The sequence below is a fragment of the Callithrix jacchus genome, chromosome 18, assembly GCF_049354715.1.
Source record: "Callithrix jacchus isolate 240 chromosome 18, calJac240_pri, whole genome shotgun sequence".
Classification (NCBI taxonomy): Eukaryota; Metazoa; Chordata; class Mammalia; order Primates; family Cebidae; genus Callithrix; species Callithrix jacchus.
The window spans coordinates 5,525,005-5,549,121 of record NC_133519.1 but is presented as its reverse complement, the minus strand read 5'-3'; the positions used below and the strand labels follow the sequence as shown (position 1 = coordinate 5,549,121).

Sequence of the window (24,117 nt, the reverse complement as noted above, 5' to 3'; positions counted from 1 at the left end):
AAATATTTGCAAACACATACAGAAAAACTATAATCACTATATAGCTGCTTAAATATAGAGACTCAACAGATGGATGCTTATTTGAACTTACGTTCAAAATTGGATGAAGAATTTGGAGCCCCATTTCCATCTCTGCTGCCATTTGGAAATGGCAGTAGCATGCTCGCTGCATCTAATACCAGTTATCTCTGTATTGCACGTCTCATGATTTCTGGGAAAAGCTAGAGTGCCTCTCCTTATGTGCCAGCTACTGCTATAGAGCTTGGTTTTATAATTTCATAATCACTTTATTCTCAATAGGAAATTACAGTGTACTAAACAGTGTAAGGCATATGAAACCTATATTTGCCTCATAAAATTAATTTTAAATTATTAGCCTCACAAAAATTAATTTCCAAATAATGAAGGAGGAATGTGTAAAATGACTAAAATCTCATTTTAATAAGTAATTTCATGAATTTTTCTGATCACAAAAAATTAGAGAAATCTAATTCTTTATTTTATAAAGAAAATAAAAATATAATTTAAGTGAGTTTTTACATAATTCTAGACCAGGCCCAGAATACTCTCTAGAGGATGGGAAGTGGTCAAATATATTTAACCATTGGGTGGGGTAAAGGGCTGAAAGAGAGAAGCAAAACTTTTCTAATAGTTTACAAAAAGAGGGGAAAGGGATTAATAAGCTTTTTTTGCATAAAGCCAACTGAGTTGAAAATATTAATTTTATACCTTTTAGTCAAACACATTTACATCTAACTGATGCCACTAGAATACAGGCATTCGTTTTTGCATGTTGTAAATTTAGAAATTGAGATAATTTGGATAGGAGTCAGAATGAAGTTTACTTTTTTTATAAATTTTTTATTGCATTTTAGGTTTTGGGGTACATGAGCAGAACATGCAAGACAGTTGCGTAGGTACACACATGGCAGTGTGTTTTGCTTCCTTTCTCCCCTTCACCCACATTTGGCATTTCTCCCCAGGCTATCCCTCCCCACCTCCCCCTCCCACTGGCCCTCCCCTTTTCCCTCCAATAGACCCCAGTGTTTAGTACTCCCCTCCCTGTGTCCATGTGTTCTCATTTTTTCATCACCCGCCTATGAGTGAGAATATGCGGTGTTTCATTTTCTGTTCTTGTGTCAGTTTGCTGAGGACGATGTTCTCCAGATTCATCCATGTCCCTACAAACGACACGAACTCATCATTTCTGATTGCTGCATAATATTCCATGGTGTATATGTGCTACATTTTTCCAATCCAGTCTATTATCAATGGGCATTTTGGTTGATTCCAGGTCTTTGCTACTGTAAACAGTGCTGCAATGAACATTCGTGTACATGTGTCCTTATAGTAGAACGATTTATAGTCCTTTGGATATATACCCAGTAATGGGATTGCTGGGTCAAATGGAATTTCTATTTCTAAGGCCTTGGGGAATCGCCACACTGTCTTCCACAATGGTTGAACTAATTTACACTCCTACCAACAGTGTAAAAGTGTTCCTTTTTCTCCACACCCTCTCCAGCATCTGTTGTCTCCAGATATTTTAATGATCGCCATTCTAACTGGGGTGAGATGGTATCTCAATGTGGTTTTGATTTGCATCTCTCTGATGACCAGTGACGATGAGCATTTTTTCATATGACTGTTGGCCTCATATATGTCTTCTTTCGTAAAGTGTCCATTTATATCCTTTGCCCACTTTTGAATGGGCTTGTTTGTTTTTTTCCTGTAAATCTGTTTGAGTTCTTTGTAAATTCTGGATATCAGCCCTTTGTCAGATGGGTAAACTGCAAATATTTTTTCCCATTCTGTTGGTTGCCGATTCACTCTAGTGACTGTTTCTTTTGCCGTGCAGAAGCTGTGGAGTTTCATTAGGTCCCATTTGTCTATTTTAGCTTTTGTTGCCAATGCTTTTGGTGTTTTGTTCATGAAGTCCTTGCCTACTCCGATGTCCTGGATGGTTTTGCCTAGATTTCCTTCTAGGGTTTTTATGGTGCCAGGTCTTATGTTTAAGTCTTTAATCCATCTGGAGTTAATTTTAGTGTAAGGTGTCAGGAAGGGGTCCAGTTTCTGCTTTCTGCACATGGCTAGCCAGTTTTCCCAACACCATTTGTTAAACAGGGAATCCTTTCCCCATTGCTTGTTTTTGTCAGGTTTATCAAAGATTGTATAGTTGTAGATATGTTGTGTTGCCTCCGGTGCCTCTGTTTTGTTCCATTGGTCTATATCTCTGTTTTGGTACCAGTACCATGCTGTTTTGATTACTGTAGCCTTGTAGTATAGTTTGAAATCCAGTAGTGTGATGCCCCCTGCTGTGTTCTTTTTGCTTAGAATTGACTTGGCTATGTGGGCTCTCTTTTGGTTCCATATGAAGTTCATGGTGGTTTTTTCCATTTCTGTGAAGAAAGTCAATGGTAGCTTGATGGGGATAGCTTTGATTCTGTAAATTACTTTGGGCAGTATAGTCATTTTCACGATATTAATTCTTCCTAACCATGAACATGGAATGTTTCTCCATCTGTTTGTGTCCTTTCTGATTTCATTGAGCAGTGGTTTGTAGTTCTCCTTGAAGAGGTCCCTTACGTTCCTTATGAGTTGTATTCCAAGGTATTTTATTCTTTTTGTAGCAATTGCGAATGGCAGTTCGTTCTTGATTTGGCTTTCTTTAAGTCTGTTATTGGTGTAGACGAATGCTTGTGATTTTTGCACATTGATTTTATATCCTGAGACTTTGCTGAAGTTGCTTATCAGTTTCAGGAGTTTTTGGGCTGAGGCCATGGGGTCTTCTAGGTATACTATCATGTCGTCTGCAAATAGAGACAATTTGGCTTCCACCTTTCCTATTTGAATACCCTTTATTTCTTTTTCTTGCCTGATTGCTCTGGCTAGAACTTCCAGTACTATACTGAATAGGAGTGGTGAACGAGGGCATCCTTCTCTAGTGCCGGATTTCAAAGGGAGTGCTTCCAGTTTTTGCCCGTTCAGTATGATATTGGCTGTTGGTTTGTCATACATAGCTTTTATTACTTTGAGATACTTTCCATCGATACCGAGTTTATTGAGGGTTTTTAGCATAAAGGGCTGTTGAATTTTGTCAAATGCCTTCTCTGTGTCAATTGAGATAATCATGTGGTTTTTGTTTTTGGTTCTGTTTATGTGGTGAATTATGTTTATAGACTTGCGTATGTTGAACCAGCCTTGCATCCCCGGGATGAATCCTACGTGATCATGATGAATAAGTTTTTTGATTTGCTGTTGCAATCGGCTTGCCAATACTTTATTGAAGATTTTTGCATCTATGTTCATCATTGATATTGGCCTAAAGTTTTCTTTTTTTGTTGGGTCTCTGCCAGGTTTTGGTATCAGGATGATGTTGGTCTCATAAAATGATTTGGGAAGGATTCCCTCTTTTTGGATTGTTTGGAATAGTTTTAGAAGGAATGGTGCCAGCTCCTCTTTGTGTGTCTGGTAGAATTCGACTGTGAACACGTCTGGACCTGGGCTTTTTCTGTGTGGTAGGCTCTTAATTGCTGCCTCGACTTCAGACCTTGTTATTGGTCTATTCATAGTTTCAGCTTCCTCCTGGTTTAGGCTTGGGAGGACACAGGAGTCCAGGAATTTATCCATTTCTTCCAGGCTTACTAGTTTATGTGCATAGAGTTGTTTGTAATATTCTCTGATGATGGTTTGAATTTCTGTGGAGTCTGTTGTGATTTCCCCTTTATCATTTTTTATTGCATCTATTGGTTGTTCTCTCTTTTCTTTTTAATCAATCGGACTAGTGGACTGTCTATTTTGTTGATCTTTTCAAAAAACCAGCTCTTGGATTTATTGACTTTTTGAAGGGTTTTCGTGTCTCAATCTCCTTCAGTTCAGCTCTGATCTTAGTTATTTCTTGTCTTCTGCTGGGTTTTGAGTTTTTTTGATCTTGCTCCTCTAGCTCTTTCAATTTTGACGATAGGGTGTCTATTTTGGATCTCTCCGTTCTCCTCATATGGGCACTTATTGCTATATACTTTCCTCTAGAGACTGCTTTAAATGTGTTTCAGAGATTCTGGCATGTTGTGTCTTCATTCTCATTGGTTTCAAAGAGCTTCTTTATTTCTGCCTTCATTTCATTGTTTACCCAGTCAACGTTCAAGAGCCAGTTGTTCAGTTTCCATGAAGCTGTGCGGTTCTGGGTTGGTTTCTGTATTCTGAGTTCTAACTTGATTGCACTATGGTCTGAGAGGCTGTTTGTTATGATTTCAGTTGTTTTGCATTTGCTGAGCTGTGCTTTACTTCCAATTATGTGGTCAATTTTAGAGTAGGTGTGATGTGGTGCTGAGAAGAATGTGTATTCTGTGGATTTGGGGTGGAGAGTTCTGTAAATGTCTATCAGGTTTGCTTGCTCCAGGTCTGAGTTCAAGCCCTGGATATCCTTGTTGATTTTCTGTCTGGTTGATCTGTCTAATATTGACAGTGGAGTGTTAAAGTCTCCCACTATTATTGTGTGGGAGTCTAAGTCTCTTTGTAAGTCATTAAGAACTTGCCTATGTATCTGGGTGCTCCTGCATTGGGCTCATATATGTTTAGGATTGTTAGCTCTTCTTGTTTTATCAATCGTTTTAGCATTATGTAATGGCCTTCTTTGTCTCTTTTGATCTTTGTTGCTTTAAAGTCTATTTTATCAGAGATGAGAATTGCAACTCCTGCTTTTTTTTTGCTCTTCATTTGCTTAGTAAATCTTCCTCCATCCCTTTATTTTGAGCCTTTGTGTATCCTTGCCTGTGAGATGGGTTTCCTGTATACAGCACACTGATGGGTTTTGGATTTTTATCCAATTTGCCAGTCTGTGTCTTTTGATTGGTGCATTTAGTCCATTTACATTTAGAGTTAATATCGTTATGTGTGAATTTGATACTGCCATTTTGATGCTAAGTGGCTGTTTTGCCCTTTAGTTGTTGTAGATTCTTCATTATGTTGATGCTCTTTAGCATTTAGTGTGATTTTGGAATGGCTGGTACTGGTTGATCCTTTCTATGTGTAGTGCCTCTTTCAGGAGCTCTTGTAAAGTGAGCCTGGTGGTGACAAAATCTCTGAGTACTTGCTTGTTCGCAAAGGATTTTATTTTTCCTTCACTTCTGAAGCTCAGTTTGGCTGGATATGAAATTCTGGGTTGCAAGTTCTTTTCTTTAAGAATGTTGAATATTGGCCCCCACTCTCTTCTGGCTTGTAGTGTTTCTGCCTAGAGATCTGCTTTGAGTCTGATGGGCTTCCCTTTGTGGGTGACCAGACCTTTCTCTCTGGCTGCCCTTAGTATTTTCTCCTTTATTTCAACCTTGTTGAATCTGACGATTATGTGCCTTGGGGTTGCTCTTCTTGCGGAATATCTTTGTGGTGTTCTCTGTATTTCCTGCATTTGAGTGCTGGCCTGCCTTGCTAGGTGGGGGAAATTTTCCTGGATGATGTCCTGAAGAGTATTTTCCAGCTTGGATTCATTCTCTTCGTCCCCTTCTGGTACACCTATCAAACGTAGGTTAGGTCTTTTCACATAGTCCCACATTTCTTGGAGACTTTATTCATTCCTTTTTGTGCTCTTTTCTCTGATCTTCGTTTCTCATTTTATTTCATTAAGTTGATCTTCGACTTCTGATATTCTTTCTTCTGCTTGGTCAATTCGGCTATTGAAACTTGTGCATGCTTCGCGAAGTTCTCGTATTGTGTTTTTCAGCTCCTTTAATTCATTCATGTTCCTCTCTAAGTTATGCATTCTTGTTATCATTTCCTCAAATCTTTTTTTATATCTTTTTTCAAGGTTGGGGTTACAATCCCAGCTATGGATTTCTGATGCAGGCACGGAACCACCTGTTTTTCTCAGCAAGAGGCTGAATCCATGTTGACAGGAATCCTCTCTGTATGGTATAAGATCCTGCAGAGAAGTAGCATCTAGTCTGTTGGTCCAAATGTTTGAGGCTGCTGAACTTGCATTTGGTTCCGGTTTCGGCTGAGGCCCAGCAGGCAAAGCTGTGTGTGTTGGGGACCCTGGGGGAAACACAGCGATAAAAGACAGTACCTCCTGTGAGGAACTGAAAGGGGATCCTGCTCCTGATAGTAGAACCTGTGGTATGTGTAAGTGGCCCCATCAAGAGCAGGAAGTACCCTGTTATACCGGTGCCTCAGCCTCCCAATTAGCTGGGATCCCCGTGGGCACCACCACGCCTGGCTACTGTTTGTGTTTGATGTAGAGGCGGGGTTTCTCCATGTTGGCCAGGCTGATCTCGAACTCCTGAGGTCAAGGGATATGCCCTCCCAGACCTCCTAAAGTGCTGGGATTCTAGGCATGAGCCACCATGCTGGCTCCACAGATTCTTCTTTTAAGTAGAGCTTGTTAAAATACATCCGTCAGTCCAGTCTCCTGTATACATTTCTCTAACCCTTCGTTGGCCGTGATACAGGATGAGCTAGATGAGTATTGCAGCAACCCTTCTGGAAAGCAATCAGGGGAAGTTTTGAAGATTTTGGGGTAACAGTTTTAATCATTTGCACTGACTGAAGTCAGAGGATATGGGATTGAGATCTACAAGATGAGACCGATTTTGTCCCATGGATCTGAAAAGCAGGCTCATCTGCTTCTGAGGCAACTGAATGTAGGGCCCCGTGAGAACATTCCCATCATAGTATCGCATTCTTCCATTGAGACTATTTTACGTCCTCATGCTATGACTGGACACTGATTTGGTATTGTGCGAAGTGCCATTTGCTTACTGTGACCTGCTCTTTTGAAATTTTTTACAGATGATCAACAAGATCATAATGAAAAACGGACATACAGAGACAGCAAAAATAAACATTTTACGAGTCAAGCGGCCTTCTGCCTGGGCTCTCGGCTGAAGATGGAAGGTAAGTTTTATAATTTCACCATAACGGAAGTGCTGTAAAATGTCCTGTGTTGTCTCTTACAAATGATGCACTCTTTTCTTCAAAGTTAATTTTATTCTTCCCATGCTTCTAGGAAAATAGCAATGAGTATTTTAACATTTTAGCAAATCTGGAAGTCAGGGCCAAGGTATTTAGCAACTCTTCCATGTCTGCAGTATGGTGGGTTTGGGACTAGGGTCAATATCACAGCTAATGATTCCTGACACAGGCACAGAACCACCTGTGTTTCTCAGCAGGAAACTAAATCATGTGTACAGGAATCCTTTCTAATATATAGGATCCTGAAGAACTTATCAGCAAGATAAAGGTAGCAATGTATATTTCCTGGTTTCAGGGTGAATGAATAGCTTAGACACGTTAATCTAAAGGAGATCAAGAGTGGAGATGAGAGGAGTCAAGGCAGGAAAACACCATGTGCAATAGGCAAGGCTGTCAGTGACATCACTCAGTCCTGATTAAACCAATTTGACGTCATCGGTTTCTAACCCATCATGTGTTTGGGTTTCTTCTCCTTAGTCCCTGGCTTTCAGTGTTCTGCCCCAAACGTCCACTGGTGGTGTCCGGCAGGCCTTCCATAATAAACCCAGAGGTGAACGTTTCAGAAGGCATTGAGAAATCCTGCTCACAACAGGAAGAAAACAAACCAAATGCTGGAACCACCAAAAATAGAGTCAGGTGGCCTACTTCCAGAGCTACCGGCTGAAGTCATACAGTAAGTTCTATAGGTTGACCACCACGAAAATGTTCAATGATGTCCTGTGTTTCGAGAAACTCACAGTTCTCTTCCTCAAAATTTATTTCATCCTTCCCATACTTGTAAAAAGTAGAAATGGGTATTTTAACATTGTTGTTAAAGATGGAAGACGGAAAGCGAAGTACTTAGCTACTTTTCCACGTCTGCAGTAAGATGGGTGTGGGACTGGGGTCACAATCCAGGCTATCAATTTCTGACACAGGTACAGAATTGCCTGTTTTTCTCAGCAAGACACCGAATTCATCTTTACAGGAATCCTCTCTGTACAGTATAAGATCCTGCAGACAAGTAGTATCTAGCTTGTTGATCCAAATGTCTGAGGCTACTGAACTTTTATTTGGTTCTGGTTTTTTGAGGCTTAGTAGGCAAAGCTGTGTCTTTCGGACCCTGCGGGAAACGTGGTGATAGCACACAGTTCCTCCTGTGAAGAGGTCGAAGGGGCTCTGCTTCTAACAGAACCTGTGTTATGTGTAGGTGGCATCAGCAAGAGCAGGAAGTACCCTTCTAATGGTTCCTCAGCCTCCCAGTTAGCTGGGATTCCTGGTGGGCACCACCGAAAATGGCTAAGTTTTGTATTGTTAGTAGAGGTGGGGTTTCACCATGTTAGCCAGGCTGGTCTTGAACTCCTGAGGTCAAGTGATCTGTGTTCCTGGGCCTCCTAAAATGCTAGGATTCGAGGTGTGAGACACTGGGCTGGCTCCATGGATTCTTTTTTAAGTAAAGGTTGTTAGAATTTGTCCATCGGTCCAGTCTTTTATATAAATTTCTCTAACCATTCACTGACCACGATATAAGAGGAGCTGGATCAGTATTGTGGCAATGCTTCTGGAAAGCAGTAAGGGCAAATTTGGAAGATTTGGGAGAAAAGTTTTAATCATTTGCACTGACTTAGGTCAGAGGATACATGATTAAGATGTACCAGATGAGGGAGATTTTGACTTATGCATCTGAAAAGCAGGCTCATATACTACTGAGGCAACCTAATCTAGGGCCTGTTAGAACATTCCTATAAGAGTATCACGTTCTTACACTGAGAATATTTTATGTCCTTGTGCTATGACAGGACACAGATTTGGTCTTGTGTGAAGTGCGATTTGCTTAATGTGACCTTCTTTTCTGAATTTATTTACAGAAGATCGAAAAGGTCACGACAAAGAACAGAAATACAGAGACAGGAAAAATAAACTTCTTATGAGTCAAGTTGCCTACTACCTGGGCTGCCGGCATAAGACGGAAGGTAAGTTCTGTAGGTTCAGCATCACAGAAGTGGTCAACAATGTTTTTTCTTTTCTCTGAGGAAGTGTACACTCTCTTCTTCAAAGTTAACTTCATCCTTGTCATACTTTTAGGAAAATAGCAATGGGTATTTTAACATTTTGTTAAAGACGTAACGCAGAGGCGAAACTATTTAGCAACTTTTGCACATCTGTAGCAAGACATGTGTGAGACTAGGGTTAACATCCCAGCTATTGATTCCTAACACAGGCACCAAACCACCTGCTTTTCTCTGCAAGAGGCTAAATCATGTTTATAGGAATCTTCTGCGTACCATATAAGATCCTTCAGAACTCATAAGAAGAAAGAGGTAGAAATGTTTATGTACTGGCTTCAATTTGAATGAGTAGCTAAGACAACTTGACTTTAAGGAGATCAAGAGTGGAGATGAGAAGAGTAATTTGGGGAAATAACATCTTCAAGTCAGTAGGCAAGGCTGTCAGTGTCATCCCTCAGTCCTGATTCAACTAATTTGACGTCACCAGATTCTAACCCACCATGTGTTTGTGTTTCTTCTCTCCAGTTCCTGGCTTTCTGTTATCTTCTTCAAACATCAGCAAGGTGGCATCTGGCCGGCCTCCTTACAGAAAATACACAGAGGTGAAGGTTCCAGAAGGCATTGAGAAATCCTCCTCCCAGCAGGAAGATAACAAACCGAATGTCAGAGTCAGCAAAAATAGATGTCTTCTGAGTGAGGCGAACTACTCCCTGAACTGCCGGCTGAAGACCTACAGTAAGTTCTATTGTATGGATGAGTAAGTACTGACCCATTGGTTCAGTCTCCTATATAAATTTCTCTAACCATTCCTTGACCATGATATAATAAGATAGATCAGTATTGCAGCAATTCTTCTGGAAAGTAGAACAAGTTTTGAAGATTTTGGGAAAAAAATTTTAATTGTTTGCACTGACTTAAGTCTTAGGATATGGGATTGATTTCTACAAGATGAGACAGATTTTGTCCCGTGGATCTGAAAAGCAGGCTCATCTGCTTCTGAGGCAACTTAATCTCAGGCCCATTAGGACCTTCCCATCATAATATCTCATTCTTCCCTTGAAAATATTTTATGTTCTTTTGCTATGACAGGACACTGATTTGGTCTTGTGTGAAGTGCGATTTGCTGAATGTGACCTGCTCTTCTGAATTTGTTTACAGATGATCAAAAAGATCATGATGAAGAACAGAAATGCAGAGACAGCAAAAATAAACATCTTATGAGTCAAGCGGCCTACTACCTGGACTGCCGGCTGAAGACGGAAGGTAAGTTCTATTCATTCACTATCACGGAAGTGCTGAACCATATCTTGTCTTTTCTCTGAAAAACTGAACACTCTCTTCCGCAGAATTTATTTCTTTGTTTTCATACTTCTAAGCAAATGTAAATTTGTATCTTAACATATTGTTACAAGCGGATGAGAGAGGCCAAAGTATGTAGCCACTTTTCCACATCTGCAGTAAGGTAGGTGTCAGACTCTGTAACATCTCAGCTATTGATTCCTGACACAAGCACAGAACCACCTGTTTTTCTCAGCAATAGGCTTAATCATGTTGACAGGAATCCTCTCTGTACCACATAAGATCCTGCAGACAAGTAGCATCCAGTCTGTTGGTCTAAATGTCTGAGGCTCATGAACTGCCATTCAGTTCAGGTTTCTGCTTAGGTCCAGTAGGCAAAGCTCTGCTCTCGGGTCCTGGGGCAATGCGGTAATAATACACAGAACCCTCTGTGGGGAGCTTAAAGAGGACTCTGCTCCTTCCATAATCTGATGAAAGGTGGTCTTTGGAATAAGAGGCAGCATCTTTCCAGGTGTAAAGGACAGGAAGGAAGCTGTGACAGGAGAGGGGTTGTTGGAGTGGAAAGATCTCTGGATTGAGAATGAAGGTTCCCAGGCTGTATTTTCAGCAGTGTCTTTAGTAACTGTCACTGAGCACTTGATTTCTCTCCTTCCTTCCTTTCTGTCTCTCCATCTGCAAAGTCAGGCAAATTTCTCTCTCTCCATCTGCAAAGGCAGACATCGTGCAGTGTCTGAGGCATTCAAATGTGCGAACACTCATGACCGCTTATCCAAATGAGGTAAAGCCCCTCGCTTTGTGATGTTGGGACCGCAGGTGCCCATCACCACACCAAGCGAACTTTTTATTTTTGGTAGAGATGAGGTTTCACCATATCAGCCAGGCTAGTCTTGAACTCCTGACCTTAAATTTTTCACCTACTTTGTCCTTTCAAATCATAGGTTTTGTTTTGTTTTGTTTTGGAGGTGGAGTCTCTCTCTCTTCATCAGGCTGGGGTTCAGTTGCATGATCTCAGGTCACTACAAACTGCCTCCTGGGTTCAGACGATTCTGCTCCCTCAGCCTCTTGAGTAGCTGAGAGTGTAGGCGCGTGCCACCACGCCCAGCTAATTTCTTTGTATTTTTAGTAGAGACAGGCTTTCACCGTATTAGCCAGGATGGTCCCGATCTCCTGAGCTCGTGAAGTGCTCACCTCGGCCTTTCAGAGTGCTGGGATTACAGGCGTGAGTCACCATGCCCAGCCCAGAGATTGTTTTTTGTTTGCTTTTGCTTTTGTTTTGTCTTTTTTCATTCCTTCTCCCTAGAGACTGTCAAAAGTTGTCAATGCCGACTCTATTACATGTCATCTCGGTGGGGTATTGGGATTGTTTTCAATTAGCGATAATCTCATCTCAGATAAACCCCATTGGCTATGATACTGCCACTGCACAAAGCTTACAGATTCTATTTGCAGCAAGTGTAGTTAGAATTTACATATCCATCTCGTTTCATATATAGATGCTTCTGACCCTTCAATGACCTTGCTCCCTGGTGAGATAAGTCAGTATTGCAGCAACAAGCCCAGGAACAAGTTTGACTTATTTTTGGAGATTTTCTGGGAAAAATTTGGTTTAAGTTTGCATAGACTCAGGGAGAGAATATGGCATTATGGCCTACCCGTACAGGGAGCTTTTGGCCTGTGCATCTGGAAAGCAGGCTCATCTCACCAGGCTTCATCTAGGGCACCCTAGAATCTTCCTGTCAGAATTTGTATTCTTGCCATGAGATCATTTCTGTGCCTGTGCTATGACTAAACACTGATTTGGTCATATGTGAAGTGTGATTTGCTTAATGTGACCTGCTTCTCTGAATTTATTTACAGAAAGTCAAAGTGATGTTGAGGAAGAGGAGGAGAAAGGGCCAGTGCCCCCCAGGTAATGCTGTGGAGCTGTGGGCTGTTAGTTCCATAGTGACACCTGGAGACTGCAGATCCAGAAAAGGAGAAAATGATGACTAGAACTCTGCCTTCCATTCACCCAGCTACAGATTGGCCTCATTGACAGTGCTGTGGGTGATGTGTGGCACTTGTATAGGTTTTAATTTCTTAGTCCTCCCAAGATAGGGACCTGCAATCTGCTGAGCCAGGTGAACTCAGCAAACAGGGATTTCCTGGTTTCCCCTGTTCTCTCCCATGGGTTTAATTCCAGGGAGAGACGCGGATATGCTTTCTACCCATTTGTTGTTAGCATGTTTGCTAGGATTTGTGAAGAGAAGAAATTCAAAAAATATACATAAGCTATCAAAATACTGGAAAAGGGAGGCCCTTAGTAGACAAGATCTGGGTGTCTGAAATGCCTCAGGAGCTCTGTTCACTTGAATGCTGCATGTAAAATTCAACACAACTTATGCAAGGTAGTTGAATCCCCATGTTAGTGCTCGTGTTGCAGTTCATGATGGTAGTTTCCAGGGAGTCTGGGTGGCCTGTAGTGGCTCATCTGTGGCAAATGCACTGAGCACCTGCTGCTCATCTGTGCTGTGTCCCCAGGGTAGTCACCCTTCACCCTGCATTTAGAAGGATAGTATTTTTTCTCTTGAAGGAAAAATACCTTTGCTTTCTGTGACCACTCCATTGTGACTTCCATCAGATCAGCTGGGGGACTTCGTTGTCTAATCTCTGTTGGTTTTAATCTGTCGTCCTTTCCTGCCTGGCTCATCAGGAATCTGCCAGAGTCTGTGGAGGAGGAAGCCCCCCAGGAGTCCTGGGATGAAGGTGATTTGACTCTCTCAGTTCCTCCTGGCCCATCTGCCCTCAATGAGACTTTGAGGAGCAACTTGCACTCAGAGGAGCAGCAAGTCATCTCGGCTGTTGACATAGACAGTGAGTGACTCCATTGTGAAGGCGCTAAAGCTCCATTTTGTGTCCCAGAAAGACCCCATAGTCTTTGGGCACTGCTCCCCTGGCCGGGCTGAGAGTTGTCATCACTGTGGGCTGAGCCTGTATGTGAGTGTAGATTTCAATCACTCTGGATTCCAGTCTGAAGCACCAGCATGGAGTGGGACAGTGAGCTTTGCCCTGTCTCTAGTCTCAGACCATGCCTGTCACACCCTGGACCGACTGTCAGGACATTGAAACTTAAGGCAGGTGTTGCACACTCACGCCAAGCTCTGCAGCACATGCCCACAAGTTGTCTGTCAATCTGAATTAAATGTCTCTTGCCAGCTACCAACTTCCTCATGAGTTTTGTTCCCCAAGCATGTCTGTGAGGTTCTTCCCTGTTTGTACAACCTTGGTGTAACTGTCTGTAGAAACTTGGGATAAAAGGATAATGGTCTACCAGAATAGGGACATTTCATCATTGGTCTGAGACAGGAACCAAGAAATCTCTCTCATGATTGGCCTTCAGACTTCCTGAAGTCTGTCTCTCACATTATCCTGCTCTCATGTTGAGGAGCCTGAGGTCCCTGTGCAGGGATTAGACAGTGGACGGTTATGGGTGTAGGATAATTGGCTTATTTTGTCTGTCCCTGTCTGAATTTATTGCAGAGATTAAAAATGACCAAGCAGCAGAAGAAGACCAAGGCCCACCATGCCCCAGGTAACTTTGAGCAATTGTGAACAGCTAATTTTGTGTTGACACCTGGAGACACCAGGTCCAGGGAAAAGAGTGGGGTGACAATATTGATACCATGTTTTCAATGAAGCCTGAATGATTTCTACTAACATTGCTGTTGGTTTTCATTGCGGTAGATACTTAGGTTTCCATTTCTCCCTCCCCTTATCATTTACTAACTACCGTAGGTTGACGATACTTGTTTTTATGATCAGTGTACGCTGTGTGTCCTGAGGGTACTCACTCAGAGTGTCCTTTTACTCCCTCATCAGTGTGTCACCTGGACGGATCACTGAGCTTACTTTCTCTCTCTCTTTGATTCTTTTTTACCCTACTCCTGCCCATCCCGACATAAAGCAATAATTTGTTATGTCATTAATGGATCTATGTTTTTTCTTTATTAACCACTTTCTTGTGCTCCCCATGAAATCTAGTTGGGGCTCTGCGGTGTCTTATTTTCCCTTACTTATTCTTTGGTTTTTCCTCCTTTTCTAGGCTCAGCATGGAGCTGGTGGAAGCAGAAGAACTTGAAGTCTTCCGGTACTCACTGGATGTATTGTATTCAACTTATGCAGCTTATCCTGAGTTTTATTTCACATGCCAAGCTTACACATATGTGATTTTTTTATTTGTGGAAGAGCATGTTCACTTGACTTTGGACATGGACAGTAGGTTTCTCACTACGACGGTGACAAGACTCCTCCCCCTGGTCTCCCGGGTAGGGGTCATATTTCCACAGTAAGACAACGTGTCACGTGGGACTCTGCCGGTGCAGAGTATGAGCACCACCATGTTCTTGCTGAAACACTTAGCCTGAGTTCCATAGCCTGAGGTAATCTCCAGACAACTTCAGAATGTAGAGCAGTGAGCAGCACAGGTGACCTTTCTCCTTCAGAAAGCCCATGTCACCACAAATCACACAACTAAAAGGAGAAGAGACATTTTGGGTCGAAAAAGAGTAAAAAGATAATGTAGCTACATTTCTTTAGTTCTTTTGAACCCAAAGTGTCTCCTCACCTTTTGTTGTCATTGATGGTGGTGACATGGGCTTGTTTGTAGAGGACAGGTCAGCCGTCTGACTCAAAGCTCTACCCTCTGAAGTTGTCTGAAAATGTCCTCATGATTAAATTCAGCCTAAGTGTTTTTCCGGGAACACTGCAGGGTCAATGCTACCTCACCCATCTGCAGGCAGAGAAGGTCCTGTGTGTCTCCCACCATGATGGTGATACCAGGACTGTTCCATCATTTGTCTTCCACCATGATCGTGATACCAGGACTGTTCCACCATTTGTCTACCGCCATGATTGTGGTACCAGGACTGTTCCACCATTTGTTTACCACCATGTTTGTGGTACCAGGACTGTTCCACCATTTGTCTACAACCATGATTGTCATACCAGGACTTTTCCACCATTTGTCTATCACCATGATCGTGATACCAAAACTCTTCCACCATTTGTCTACCATCATGATCGTGATACCAGGACCGTTTCACTATTTGTCTATCACCATCATCGTGATGCCAGATCTGTACCTTTCAGAGACAGCTTATTTATACCAAAGTAATTGGAAAAATGGTTTTTAAGAGTATTAATATGCTGTGTTAAAATGACCATCCCCTCAACATTTTGTTCATTAATCATCCCTCGCGTTGTCAATTATTATATTTATATCTCTCTACTGGAAATTTTCCATTTTTCCTGTATCTTTGCTTTTTCTAGTTGTCTGTTGTTGGAAAAAAAATTTCCTGCGTGCATTTTAATTTTTGCCAAAGTTAATTATAATCTATACTATTAAAATGTTTTCTCTTAAGACTGTCAGTACATAAGGCCACAGCAAAACAGAGAATTCACTGATTTTGAAGCCTTTTTTGATTTGTTGCTGACAAGAGACGTAGTTTTCTTAGCTGCTAATAACTATTTGAGCAGCCAGGAAAGGTCTATCAGACTAAGGACATGAAAAGCCCAGGCCATTCTCTTTGAGCCTTTTAAACTATTTCAAAAGAGAAGAGAATAGGTAGATTCCACATATGTGGACAGGAGGGAGAATACACTAAAAGCAACAGAAAATTATTTCCCAAAACAGAATAGAAAACTAGATTTAAATAAACATACACCATTAAAATTTATTAAACATTTTTTCATGAAATGTAATCTCTCTAAACTTACCTGTTATATGAAAGTCAGTTCTTAATATTCAAACACTGCATTGACTGTTGACATTCATAAGAACATATTTCCAAGTTTATTATTTGAAAATGCAAATGGACTGAATTTTTTTTGCAGTAATCTTTTTAAGATTGAAGATTTTATTCAAAATAAAACCAGAGATTTTAAAGATTGAAAATGACATTAAAATTTATCTTCTCAAAATAATGATGTTTAACTCTGTGTATCTTACTCCTGTTTATAGTGTAACTGTCAAGTGATCATTTAACCATTCTTTAAATATTTCAAATTACTGGGGACATGTACATACACATAATGAAGCAATGCCTACTCGGTGAGGGGCTGCCTTGTGAGCAACCCCAAAGGCCCTGGCTCATGAAGCCCTTGGCTAGAAAGGTGGAGGGATCAGCCAGGTGGGCACACAGCAGGTTTCTTGTTTTCTTCTGGCAAACACACACACAAATATCAGCACCTGCTCACTGGAGTCTCTGGCAACCCTGACCAGGCTTCATGATGGGTGAGGTAGGCTAGAAATGGGAAAGTGGATGACCCCAGACCTAGAGACTGCCGCTGTCACCTGGGCACCTGGAATGTGCGTGGAGGAGTCTCCCACAGATTTGGGCCTGGATCAATGCCCAAACATGCACAAGGACAGGACTCTTGGCCTGGATGTTTGCAGAGCTCCCAGTCTTCTAAAGAGGCTGGTGGTGGGGAGGAAGGTTCAACAAAACAGCAGAGTTATGGGTACTTGAGCTTGGAACAGAGAATACCTCCCTGTACTACTAAATGACAGTATCTGACGATGATGAATGACACTTGAGCAGCAGCTTTCACTGTTTCACAAGCAGTGTCTCTGGACCACTAGGTTGGTGCTGTCAGATGTTGACTGAAACAGTGGTTCGAGCCCATCCAGTCACATGAATGTTTCTAGCGGACATGACCTTCCATCTGAAGAGTCTCTTCCTTGGACCAAATATATCTTAAAACTTCTCTTCAGGCCAGGTGCTGTGGCTCATGCCTGTAATCCTAGCACTTTGGGAGGCCGAGGTGGGTGGATCACCTGAGGTCAGGAGTTCGAAACCAGCCTGGCCATCATGGTTAAACCCCATCTTATATAAACACACACACACACACACAAACTCCTTGTCTCTTGTCTATTTTCCAACGTGTCTCTTTGTTGCTTGGGGCAAAAAACTCCATTTTTAATCTCCCCCCAACAAACATCTTCCCTTATTTTGGTGTTTCAGGTTTTGAGTTTGTTTCCTCAGCTGCTCATATTTGGAACACTGGAAATTTCTAAAATGGAGAATGACAGAACCTGAGTCACACCTCTGGTGAAGCCACAGACTTTGGGGGAGAAATCTAATCTGCCAGGGTCTGAAGTTAAACACATGAATTTTTTGTGCCTCCATTTCTATGTCAAATGCACTAAACCAGAATACTCAGGTTGCCCAATGTTTAAATGAGCTGTGCAGGAAAAGCGTGGAGCCCAATGCCTCTCACATAGTAATTGTTCAATACACATGAGCTCCTATCAGTGCCATTGCCTCCAGCATTTCCATCAGGCTTTGATCTTTTAAACATCCTTCTTGATACAAGTGGATCATTCTTCAAACCTTCTCTAGCTGATGGCTGTGAAATTGCTCCAATGTGTATTATTACAAACACAGCTGCAGGGATCAGACTGACACATACATCTGTCGTGCATCCCCTGTCTACTTCTGCGCAGATACCTGGAAACGGAATGGCCAGATCAAGGTATTTATACATTTCAGATTTTGCTAACTTCTGCCCAAATTACTGTAGAAAGACGATATAACAAGTCACATTGTTAACATTTTGTGAGAATACTTTCTATCTCCTTCTTCTGGCCAAAACTGGGTAGTATTGCCTACCATTTCCTCTGAGCTTTTTTTGCCAACATTTCTGTAGTCATTCGGTGGGGACACGTGTTATGCATGACATCAAACTGAAATCCTTAAAGAAAAAGAGGGATTAACATGACTGTACAAATTTATATTCAAAATACGATGAATAGAAATATATATGTGGATGTAAATATAGACACAAAATATATGGCAAAATGTTTTCTATTTAGGATACTTCATCAAAGTTATGTATACTTCAAAATTTGTTTAGTAAAACAGCAGGCCCCATGTGTACATAATTATTCAGCTCCTTATCTCTAAATAGCTATTATTAGTCTTTGCTTTCTGAGGTTAAGCCCTATCTCTCCTTCAAATACTCGCTCATCACCACCACCCCCAAACATGCCTCTCAACACCTCACCCTCTAACATGTTCGTGTCCTGGTTTGCTGAGTCAATTACTACATTATTATAACTTGTACATTTTATTCAGAGCTCAGTCACATTGGATATACACAGCAGGAATGAAGGACCAGTATCTTCCGGGACTCTCTCTCAAGTGGATGAGCTTCATAGATTCATGTAGTCTTTGGCCACCCTGCCTGTCTTCTATTCCAGGTAAGTACTGGATAGGATGGCCCAGCTCAGATCAGGCACTCTCTCCGTGAGCAGGGGAGGGCGGGACATCTTCATGTGCAGTAGCAGAAAGACACTGTCCAAAGAGGGAGAGGCAGTTCTACAAAAGAAAGGTCAGTCTGGGGCATGGGCAGGCAAACCGAGGATGTGAAGAAAACTGTCTGCTCTGTGAGGGGAACATGCAGTAGAGGATGGATTCAGAGTGGGAGGAAGAGAGGTTTTGGAAATATGGGCCGTGGATATTCCTGTGTGAGCTGGAGCCACATGAGACTGTTAGGTACTTAGGAGAGCTTAGGAGAATCTGCACTCCCCAACCTGGGAGACAGGTGAGGGGACTGTCCTGGTCACCAGAGATAGGGTCTGGTCCAAACAGCTCTGATGGGAAAGAAATAACAGGACATCTTCTCCTTAAGGTAAGGTCCTGAGTTCAGGTCTTGGTAGGGAGGGAGGCTGCCTTGGGCATTGGCAGCTGCAGATAGTTGGCCAGATGAGGGCACTGAATTCTAGGTGCTATCACCTTGTGGTTCTAGTAAAGAATCGCTGGTCACGGTGGCTCACACCTGTAATCCCAGCACTTTGGGAGGCCGAGGCGGGTGGATCATGAGGTCAAGAGATCAAGACGATCCTGGTCAACATGGTGAAACCCCATCTCTACTAAAAATACAAAAAATTAGCTGAGCATTGTGGCGTGTGCCTGTAGTCCCAGCTACTCGGGAGGCTGAGGCAGGAGAATTGCCTGAACCCAGAAGGCGGAGGTTGCGGTGAGCCGAGATCGCGCCATTGCACTCTAGCCTGGGTAACAGGAGTTAAACTTTATCTCAAAAAAAAAAAAAAGAATCGCTGTATGAAGGGTTCTTAGGAAGAGGAGGTGGATGACCTGACTCTGGGTGGGGGCTCCAAGAAGAGTGTCTGCGGTGCTGTACAGAAGCCTGCTGCACAACCTTTCTGGTTCTCTTGCTCAGTCTCCTGGCCAGACCCCCAGAGTCCCTGCCCTGTGTGCCCTGGAAGCTCAGTCAGATGAGCCAAGGCATCTTTAGCTGGGACTCATCCCTGGGCATTTTTGTGGCTTTGGGTGCCCAGGGCTCCTCCAGGCCTTGTCCTGCAAGCAACTGTCTTGCAGGGGGAGTCGGGGGAAGGAGGCTACTTGTCACTTAACTGTGGGGGACCACAAGGTCCTGACTTGGGTCCTAGTCACTTGCAAACCTATGCATCCCCATCCTATCCCCCAAATGATGAAAAGGAACTTTGCCAGGAGTCACACCAGACAAACAGGGTGGGGCCTTTCTATAGAGTCTAGTTCTTAGGCCACCAATAAGAGATGGAAACCACCTGCAGGAAGGTGCCACGGTGGGAACCTGGGTGGCAGGTAGCAGTCACTCAACTGTCAGGGTGAATCCTGGTCCTCACACACCCTTTCTCCTCCCCCCCTCCTTGTCTTTTTTCTCCTGTCTGCTCTTTCCCCTCCTTTCCCAAACTCAAAACACTTGGTAAGCTTGGACAGTTTCAGAACTGGAAAGATTTGGCCACGACATTTGTCAGGCTAAGAAGGTCTCCCAGAACTATTGCCTAATTTTTTGTGTTGATTAGAAGAGAACAAAAGAGTTTCCATCTGATCTGGTCCTAAGTCTCCCTGAGTCTGGGCAGGAAGCAGAGCAGAGTCTGGGCAGGAAGGAGGAGGATGCCCAGGGTCCTGGACTTGCCCCTCCCAGCTGCTCAGCTCCTCGCCTGTTCACTGTGAGAGAGCTGGCCTGGAATGGGGAACCCATGGTCTCCACAGAGGCTGGGATCCCAGGCTGAAATCTAAATACTGGCTGATTCAGGAGGCTAAGGAAGGCAATTCCCTGGAGAGAGGTGTCAGAATTTGGGACAAAAGCAGCATCTAGTCGCTGTCCACAGAGACCTCAAGGACAGGAATCCACTGGTTCCCAATTGGAGGGGATCCCATGAAAATGAAATGAAACCCGCACATTAGTACTAGACCGAAGACAGGAGATTAAAAACTGCACCATGCAAAGGGATGAAGGAATTAGGAAATCTGGAAGTGAAGTTTCTTATATAGGTTGTTTCTTCCAAAGAGACACAGGGAAACAGTTCAATGACATGAGTAAAAGAAATCTCAGGGCTTGGGATTGAGGGGTGGAAGCCTCTTTAGCAGAGGAGACCTCTCAACTGAAGGCCCAGGGTTGCCCTGAGAGGGGAAGGGTCTTCAGTAGCACGTGGCTGGCAGCCTGGAGAATCTGTGAAATTGCAGCAATTTTCCTGTGGCCCAGACCACTGTAAGAACCCAGTTTGTGTGACCCTCAACACCAAGGAGAGTATTGGAGACCTGCAGCACTGAGCCTCTGAATTTCAGTGGAATCCACATTCCATTTAGGGAGCAATAGAGAGCAACATCATTGTAATTATACAGAAAGGTCCCCTGAGACTTGAAGTCCGATTGCTGTGTTCAGAGTCCAAAGAGCTCACCATTACACCATGGAGGCTCATATTAGTGCAGAACCTCACACTAGCTCATTACTGGAGGTCACATTTAGCAGCCATAGTTCCCACGCACCTATGTTAAGGCGTTCCTTCTGATCCCTCATGCGACACTCAAGGAAGGTGGACCTGCGAGGGAGGAGTCGTCCCTCTTCTTTGTCTCTGCCCTCTCCTGTGATCAACTTTTATCATTTCATTTGCACATTAGAAAATGAGGCAAAATCCACTCTATTCTTAGGGCCTGAGAAGAGCCGTTGAGGCCTCCCTCACGGCACACACACTCTCTCAGTTTACCCGAGTTTCCTGTACCGAGAGGACATTTCTGCAAACAGTAGTGTTATATGCTCTTTGCCTTCCCTCTTTTTCTTTTGCCCAAGGAGGCCAGATTGTTGTCAGAACAGGAATTGGGACTGCCTTGGTGCCTTTCCCTTTCTTCCGTGTAATATGTAATGGCTGGCACCAATCCAGTGGGATTGGGAAACAAAATCTCTCATTTTCTTCTTTGTTTACTCCTATGTTTGGTTGGTTTGGGCAACATTTTCTCACTAGAAATGGAGATTTGTTGGATTTAAAACAGAAAGCAATCAGTCATGGTTGGCATTTTTTCTTTTTTTGAGACAGAGCTTCGCTGTTGTTACTCAGACTGGCGTGCAATCTCCACTCACCGAAACCTCCACCTTCTGGGTTCAAGCAATTCTCCTGCCTCAGCCTCCGGAGTAGCTGGGACTACAGGCGCATACCACCATGCCCCGCTAGTTTTTGTATTTTTAGTAGAGACAGGGTTTCATCTTGTTGACCAGGATGGTCTTGATCTCTTGACCTCGTGATCCACCCGCCTCATCCTCCCAAAGTGCTGGGATTATAGGCATGAGCCACTGCGCCCGGCCTTGCATTTTTATAAAACACTCACACCAGGCCATATTCACCTGCTGTGACTCAAAATCAACCAGAACTGTTGAGGTCAGGAGGCAGGGCCCTGACATTTAAGCACAGTGTGCTTCCAGAGAACTTGGCCAAGTTGATACTATTCCAATTTCTCAATATGCCATGACCCATTAATTGTGGTTTTTAAGCGTGTACATGAATAGCTTATGAAACCCCAGGGGTTCCGTCTAGGTCCTGCTTCTCAACACAAAGTACATCATTGAGACATTGAGTATTGTGAGGAAGAAGGTTTAATCAGGTGCTACAGCTGAGGATATGGGAGATCAGTCTCAAATCGATCTCCCTGATCAACTAAAGTTAGGGGTTTATGTAGCAGGGAAGAAACGTAACTGTGTGTGGGAAAGGAGGAACTAGGGAGGGGTGAGGAAGCACTCATGATGAATGAGGGGGCTGGCATCTCAATGGATGCTGTGCTGAGTTTCAGGTCTATGATGCTTTTTGAGAGGCCTGAGGGTCCTCTCCTGAGGAAGAAACTTTGTTAAAACAAATGTAAGTTTCTTTTATCAGATTGCTTGACATCAGGAGTTTGAAACCAGCCTGGGCAATATGGTAAAACCCTGTCTCTCTTAAAAAAAAAAAAAAAAAAAGAAGAAGAAAAAGTAAAGGAGAGAAAAATCTCTGAACTAAACTTACTTCTTGAAATTCTCATGCGCCCATTTCTACTGCCTAGAGGAGTAGGGCCATGAGGCAGAAGAGAGGGGCATGTGGGATTGTTGGGCCTAAGTGGATTGAATAATTTTAATTTCTGGTTCCGTGATTCATGAAAGCAGTTCATTCTGATTGTCGTCTTCTTTAAGTTCTGAAGACAAGGCACGGATTGGTGTGAATGTTGAAGATTTAGCAGGAGCAGGTGCGTTGTTCAGATCAGGAGTGAGAGCTCTGTAAGCTAATAGCACAGGGACTAATTAATAGACATTTGTACTGCAGGAAGTCCTGTTTCTCTCTAACATGCCACAAATGAAAACACTGTGATTTGGTGTTCATTAGCTACTGCCTGCAGGAAGTCAAACCATTGCATAAACGTGGTTAGGTTACTCCTTGCATGTCCCTATAGTTTCCAGCATTCTAATGACAGAACCGTGAACAGTGCACCGCCTCTTCTAATATTCGGCAGTTCTTCATTGAGTTAAGCCTACCCTATAAGGAAGCAAATTTACTTGCATTGATTACACACGAAAAATGAATAATACAGCCAATAAACTTCTACAAAATATGCTAGGCCAGGCACAGTGGCTCACGCCTGTACTTCCAGCATCTTAGGAGGCCAAGGCTGGTGGATCGCCTTAGATCGGAAGTTCAAGAACAGCCTGGCAACATGGAGAAACCGCATCTTTACTAAAAACACAAAAAATTAGCTGGGCATGGTGGCATATACATGTAATCCCAGGTTCTCAGAAGGCTGAGGTAGAAGAATCACTTGAACCCAGGAGGTGGAGGTTGTGGTGAGTTGAGATTGTGCTATTGCACTCCAGCCTGGGCAACAAGAGCAAAACTCCATCTCAGAAAAAAAAAAATGCTGTTGTGTAAATTTCATTTTTATACTAAGGAAAAACTAGGTATAATATAAATCTTCATCAACAAGAATTTAAAACCTACCCTTATATAGTCATAAAACAATCCCAGAAGTTTACTCAATAACATCAAAACCAAAAACACACACTGATGAGACAGATAGCAGAAAATCATGATGTGAAAATGACAGAGATGTGAGAGAGAGAGAGAGAGAGAGAGAGAAACTGCACTATAGCCATAGTAGTGGGTAAAAGCCAAATAGCTTAATTTCTATCATGACATTCAATAGAACTGAAGGAACATGAGGCAATAGCTCTAAGGGTCCAGGTCCGCACACGGTGCCTGCTGGGTGCAGGGTTCTGTCGGCTCCCACAATGCATCGCAGATGAGCTAATTGTTATGGCCATGGCTCCTGCAAAATCTATCAAAGAATAATACAGGGACAGTTCTCTGCATGCTAATTTACCATGGTATAGCAGGTATAGGAGGGCAAACTGGCATTAGATTGGTTTCCTCAAATAAAATCAAAACCAAGATTTATGAAGACAAGAGGAAAGGGAAGAAGAAAGTCATCCCCTGGGACCTTAGTGATTATATTTTTGAGACCGGCCTTGAAAAACATTTGTAAAGGGTTAAATAAATGACACAAACTGAGGAAGAAATGCTGTTTTCACC

At 42.8% G+C, this 24,117-nt stretch overlaps 2 long non-coding RNA genes and 1 other non-coding gene across 4 annotated transcripts in view; 1 reads left to right on the top strand and 2 right to left on the bottom strand.

The window, feature by feature from the left end:
- LOC128931288 (uncharacterized) overlaps positions 1–24,117 on the bottom strand; it is a 685,153-nt gene that overhangs the window by 276,420 nt on the left and 384,616 nt on the right. The gene's annotated exons all lie outside the window — the stretch shown is intronic.
- LOC144580110 (uncharacterized) lies at positions 9,632–12,139 on the top strand. The gene is made up of 3 exons (XR_013529050.1): positions 9,632–9,686; positions 10,110–10,214; positions 12,108–12,139. It is a non-coding gene; the product is annotated as an uncharacterized LOC144580110 (long non-coding RNA).
- On the bottom strand, positions 11,542–11,681 carry LOC144580294 (U4 spliceosomal RNA). Its single transcript, XR_013529587.1, has one exon. It is a non-coding gene; the product is annotated as a U4 spliceosomal RNA (small nuclear RNA).